This window comes from Chlorocebus sabaeus, chromosome X (assembly GCF_047675955.1).
Source record: "Chlorocebus sabaeus isolate Y175 chromosome X, mChlSab1.0.hap1, whole genome shotgun sequence".
NCBI lineage: Eukaryota > Metazoa > Chordata > Mammalia > Primates > Cercopithecidae > Chlorocebus > Chlorocebus sabaeus.
In genome coordinates, this window is record NC_132933.1 from 106458865 (window position 1) to 106465400 (window position 6536).

The 6536-nt window shown below is 44.5% G+C and overlaps 1 pseudogene; it reads left to right on the forward strand.

Annotated features, from left to right (window-relative positions):
- Positions 1-4734: 4734 nt before the first annotated feature.
- LOC119622011 (small ribosomal subunit protein eS19 pseudogene) lies at positions 4735-5267 on the forward strand (annotated as a pseudogene).
- Positions 5268-6536: the final 1269 nt, after the last annotated feature.

Genomic DNA, 6536 nt, shown 5'->3' on the forward strand with positions numbered 1-6536 from the left:
TTGTACTTTTTGAGTACGAAAATCTCAGCATAGGCAAACAGAGAGAGGGGAGAAGACACAGATTCCAGAGGTCAGTAGGTCAAGGCTACTATAACCAACATGATTTGGGGAGACTCTGTGGTTCAAAATGATTCCCCAGCGGCCAGGTCTGGGCTCTCTTCATCATCATATTTCTTGTGTCAGACACTATTGCCCTGACCACACTGGGTGGGGTGATGGGGGAGGGTGGGGTGATCTGTCATCCATGGATGGGCATGTAATCCAATGCTTTCTACAAGATCATTTTACCTGGTCCTGGATAAAGAAGATCCTCTTTCTTCTCCAGGGCTAGAGCCATCGGTGTTTGAGTCCAGAACTACCAGAGGTCTGTCTTCCCTGGTGCAGAAACAAAGTCCACCTACAGTAGGAGAGACTAAAGCCAAAATGCTGAGATAAGTGGAGGGCAGGTCCTAAAGAGTTTGAGTTCTTGGAATAGTTGTCCTTGAGGTGAGTCCACCCATGGTTAGGTTACCCGAGTCACTAAGTATTTCCTTTCCCCTACCGTTTTCCTTGAGTTTATTTGACTTAGTGATAGGAACAGGAGGCAGGAAAATTCTAGGCAGAAAAGGATGAAGTCCCTGGCGAAGCCCCACCCTCAAGCCTAGAACTGTTGCCCAAAGTGAGAACATGCATTCCTGTTTTCCTGCTCCAATGTTGCCTTTTCCAAAACCACCCATGGCCTACCCGGTCCCCCATCCTGTACCCATAAAAACCCCAGGCTCCACTGGCAGAGAGGAGAAGCAGCTGGACGTCAGAGACTGTGGTTTGACGTCAGAGAGAAACAGCTTGACTTCAGAAAGCTTGACAGCAGGACTTCGGAGAAGAGTCTGGCCAGCTGGACTTTAGGGGAGGAATACCTTCTCACTCCATCCCCTTTTCAGTTAGTCCTCCTGCTGAAAGCCCCTTCCATCAGCAATAAAATCCCCCACATTGAATGTAAACTAGTTTAACCATTGTGGAAGACAGTGTGGCGATTCCTCAAGGATGTAGAACTAGAAATACCATTTGACCCAGCCATCCCATTACTACCCAGTATATATACCCAAAGGATTATAAATACCCAGTATATATACCCAAAGGATTATAAATCATGCTGCTATAAAGACACATGCACATGTATGTTTATTGCAACACTATTCACAATAGCAAAGACTTGGAACCAACCCAAATGTCCATCAGTGACAGATTGGATTAAGAAAATGTGGCACATATACACCATGGAATACTATGCAGCCATAAAAAAGGATGAGTTCGTGTCCTTTGTAGGAACATGGATGCCGCTGGAAACCATCATTCTCAGCAAACTATTGCAAGAACAGAAAACCAAACACCGCATGTTCTTACTCATAGGTTCCCACCTGAACAATGAGAACACTTGGACACAGGAAGGGGGAACATCACACACCGGGGCCTGTTGTGGGGTGGTGGGGGGAGGGATAGCATTAGGAGATATACCTAATGTAAATGATGAGTTAATGGGTGCAGCACACCAACATGGCACATGTATACATAGGTAACAAACCTGCACGTTGTGCACATGTACCCTAGAACTTAAAGTATAATAAAAAAGAAAAAATATCCTCCACATTTACTATCCTTCAATTTGTTCCTGTGACCTGATTTTTTTCTGGACACCAGACAAGAGCTCAGGATACAGAAAGCTCTCACACTGACCCTCTGTCTTTTCACAAAGGCAGAGCGGTCCACTGAGCTGTTGAACACTTAAGCCATCCGTGGAGACCAAGCTAAAAGAGCACTGTAACACGATCCCCCTGGGGCTTCAGGGCTCACAGACACCCCCCTAGATGCTGCTGTGGGGCTGCACAGAGTTTTGCTCCTGCCAGCACCCAAAATCACTTGCTCTGGCTCCTGTAGCCACTCACCTGCGTGCTCCCCCTACCATGAGGAGTTGAGAGCTGAGTAAGTAAGGCACCCGTGTCGCGAGGCCCATGAAAGGGTCAAGGAAAATTTCTTGTTTCATTGGGTTTCTGGCACTTGCGTCTGAAAGAGCTACAGAGACACAGGGCTGTGATTAGAAGCCCAGTCTTTCCCCCTGCGGTCCATATCTGATCCTTGCACATGGTGCTAGTGACAGACCAAGATCTCCTTTTGTCTCTGAAAGAGGACAGACAGAAGCCACAGTTGCCTGTTCTTGTAAATAAAATTGTATTGGAACACAGCTTTGTCCATTCATTTACATATTGCCTATGGCATTACAATTTTGTATTGGAACACAGCCTCGTCCATTCATTTACATATTGCCTATGGCATTACAATTGTATTGGAACACAGCCTCGTCCATTCATTTACATATTGCCTATGGCATTACAATTGTATTGGAACACAGCCTCGTCCATTCATTTACATATTGCCTATGGCTGCTTTTGTGCTACAACAAGAGTGCTTGTGATGAAGACCACAAGCTTAGAGGCAAAAGCTTAGAGTATTTATCATCTAGCCCTTTACAGAAAAAGATAATGAGGGTGGCGCTAGGTGGTGGATGCTGTTGATGTCCTCACCCAGATTCCTTTTCCTTCTCCCTGCACTCATATTTTAGCTGCTGTGACTGTTGGTTAATAACCTACAGATGCCTCCTTCTCTAGCTGCCTCCCTCTCCAAAGAAAATTGTCCAGCAATCTCCATGCACCCCCTACCACTGCCCACCAAAGACTGTGGCCAATGACTAACTTATAAAGGGGTACAGTTTGTACTCCAGAGCTTCCCTGTGGGATCAGGCTGAAGCTAGTCACCTGCTTAGATCACACATCACATCCTGCTAGTTCTCCTCACCCCTACATAGAGTCCTTCCTCAATAAATCACTTCAATAGGAATTCCCGTGTGAGCACTGCTTCTAGGAACCCCACCACAGGCAGGGGGCAAAGGATCAGGTATGGCCTAATCTTGGAGGCACACTTCATGGATGATAGTTATGACCGCTCTAATGTTTCTGGCTAGTTGAGCTGGACCAGGTAAATTGCCCCACATACCTATTCTAATACATGCTTTCTTTTTCCCTTGTATTTCTCTGCATGTCAAAGCCCCTTCTTCATCCAAGGTATTTCAAAATGAAATACTATTGTCCCTCAGTATCCATGAGGGATCCAGAACCTCCCCTAGATACCAAAATCTGAGGATTCTTAAGTTCCTGATATAAAATCATGTAGTATTTGCATACAACCTATGCATATCCTTTGGTATACTTTAAATAATCTCTAGATTGCTTATAATACCTAATACATTGTCAATTCTACATAAATACTTGTTATATCCTATCATTTAGAGAATAATGACAAGAAAAAAAGTCTGTATATGTTCAACACAGATGCATTTTTTTTTTCCTGAATATTTTCGACGCACAATTGGTTGAATCTAGGGATGTGGAACCCATGGATACAGAGGGCCAACTGTATAAAAAGGAAAAAGGAATCACATTTCTAGCATTGAAACTATAACAAGTATAAAGAGAACAAGGTATGGGGTTAGGGCTGCATCAGTGGCTTCTACAATAAGATCCGATATTTTGACTGAAGTCATTGATCAGTCAGGGAGTTAGACCCCCCTCCAGTTCCATCTTTCTTCTTTATCTTTGACCTCTCCCATCTCTACATAATATTTGAAGACTTTGAGCTTTTAAATGATCTGATGTTCAGATCCCGGAAATGAGAACACATTGCTGAACAAAAATGTATGAGTAAAGTGAAGTTTATCAGCTCTTTATTCATGGCTTGGTGTTATTCATTTTTGTATTCATTGAGGCTGGCTCAGAGTAGATGTTTAAGGCTTGCTTGATAATGAGTAAGCCTATCCCCTGCTGCTGGGCAGGGAAATGCAAGACTGCGTGAGCCTCTTATGTTTGTAGCCTCTGGGAAGGGGGAAGAGATGAGACTAGCTCATTTCCTCATAGGCCCAGGTGTTCCTCAATTCTGAATTTGGCCTAGGGCATGTGTGAATTCCTCGTTCAGGAGGGGCTGGTGGCTTAGGGTGGGGCAAGAGTGTGGTTGGACAGAGCTCAGGAATGTATTGTTCTAGAAAATTTGTCCGAACACATTTTCTGCTTTCCTTTCCCTGACTGGTTGTAGTTTCAGTCATAGAAAACCTGCCGATTAGAGGTTTGCTTTCGCTACTCTTGTAGTGGCCAAAGGACTCTTGGGAAAAAGACCAGGCTATTTCATTTTGGTCACTGCTGGGGGCTAATACATGCAAAGCACAGATTCCAACTCAATTCTCCAAAAGTAGTTAAGGTAGTTATGTCCTGAGTGGGTCATGCCCCTAACTGAACTTAGGTTATCACTTCCTATCGTAAAAAATTAAAACAGATCCGAGTTTTCTTGCTTAGACTTTTTCCTCCTTTCCGTTTTCCCCCTCTGTCCTCTCTCTTGCTCTTTTCTTCTTTTCTATCTCCTGGGAGCTTCCCTGAACCTTAACTGGCATTAGACAGCTAAGAGGGAACCATCAAGGCTTACTTACCAGATAGCGCTCAAAAGAACTGTTCTCTCAGCTGGTAAAATTAAATTGCACTGCAATTTAATTAAATTGCATCTGCAAAAAGTGGCATGAAAATTGTCAACCTAAATAAGGAAACTGAGGCAAAATTAATATAGAGAGTTTATTTTGGGCCAGGCACGGTGGCTCACCCCTGTAATCCCAGCACTTTGGGAGGCCAAAAAATAAACTTTTTAGAAAACTTGTAGCCCCTTTCCCCTGGCTGGCAGCGCGGAGGCCGCACGATGCCTGGAGTTACTGTAAAAGACGTGAACCAGCAGGAGTTCGTCAGAGCTCTGGCAGCCTTCCTCAAAAAGTCCGGGAAGCTGAAAGTCCCCGAATGGGTGGACACCGTCAAGCTAGCCAAGCAGAAAGAGCTTGCTCCCTACGATGAGAACTGGTTTTACACACGAGCTGCTTCCACAGCGCGGCACCTGTACCTCCGGAGTGGCGCTGGGGTTGGCTCCATGACCAAGATCTATGGGGGACGTCAGAGAAACGGCGTCATGCCCAGCCACTTCAGCCGAGGCTCCAAGAGTGTAGCTCGCCGGGTCCTCCAAGCCCTGGAGGGGCTGAAAACGGTGGAAAAGGACCAAGATGGGGGCCGCAAACTGACACCTCAGGGACAGAGAGATCTGGACAGAATCGCCAGACAGGTGGCAGCTGCCAACAAGAAGCATTAGAACAAACCATGCTGGGTTAACAAATTGCCTCATTCGTAAAAAAAAAAAAAAAAAAGAAAAAGAAAACTTGTAAATAAAAATAAGAGCTTATTTGGGCCAAGTTTGAGAACTGCAGCCCAGGAAACACAGAAAATGCTCCAGGGAACAAACGAGAGGCTTAGGTTTTAAAAGAAAAAAGGACAAGCAAGGAGAGGGCAATTATTAATACAAAAGTTTATTTATTTATTTTTTTTCAGAAATTCTCATTGGTTTACAGAAATAACATTGATTAGTGATTGGTTATACATGGTTGAACTATAGGGTATGCGTTATAATGTCCAGCTTATGGCATTATTCCATTAATTTATGAGTACTTGGCATCAGTCTATAACCCACACAGCAAGTGGTTTCAAGAGGTAATTATTTAGCTCAAGGTGAAACCACCTTGGCAAAAATGATGACAATGAGAAAAATCTAACCTAATTGACTCCATCTTACTTCTAACCTCCAAGCTGCCCGTGTTCATTCCTGGACATAGGCTAAACTAACTTTGGGAGTAATTTAGTTTATAGTTTAACTTTGAAACAAAGATGACAACAGCCCCTCCCTGAAACAAACCCCTTCTGTTACCGAAAAGGGGTCCTGATGAAGCTGTGTCATTGTCTGGGGTAAATATCTGAGGTTCGTTGTCTCATGCCAAGGGAATCGAGGACACGGACACGAAAGAAGTGACTTTAAGAGTGGAGGTTTAATAGGCCAAAGAAAGAGAATAGCTCTCTCTCCCGCAGAGAAAGGGGGTGCTCGAGTGGGTCTTCAAGGTCACAGTGAAGTGCATGGGGTTTTATAGACTGACTTGAGGAGGTGGTGTCTGATTTATATAGGGCCAAAGATTGGTTGGACCAGGTGTGCCATTTACATAAAGCCTGAAGAAGCTGGCCACCGCACCCTAATCTTCTATAATGCAGATGGATTCTCTCCCCTGCCGGTGCCCTGTTGTCTGTTCCTTACTGCACACGTGGTTGACAAAGAAAAGGGAAGATGGAGTCGCCATGTTATGCATTCCTAGCCCCCAGGTAGCCTTTTCCTATTGGCACAGCCGCCGGCATTCACTCGTGAAAGCTTCCAGCTTGCTTATCTATGTCTGCAGCTCGATTTACAGGCTGCTCTTTGTTAGAAAAGAACTGATTTGGGGACTCCTTTTTATTAAAAGGAAAACCTTACTGAGGACTTTCTTACCCTCACTATCTGCCTAAATAATTTATTCTTTCTCCTACATAACTGATCCAGACCCCAAGAGGGGGTTCTCGGATCTCGAGCAAAAAAGAATTCGGGGCACATCCATAAAGTGAAAG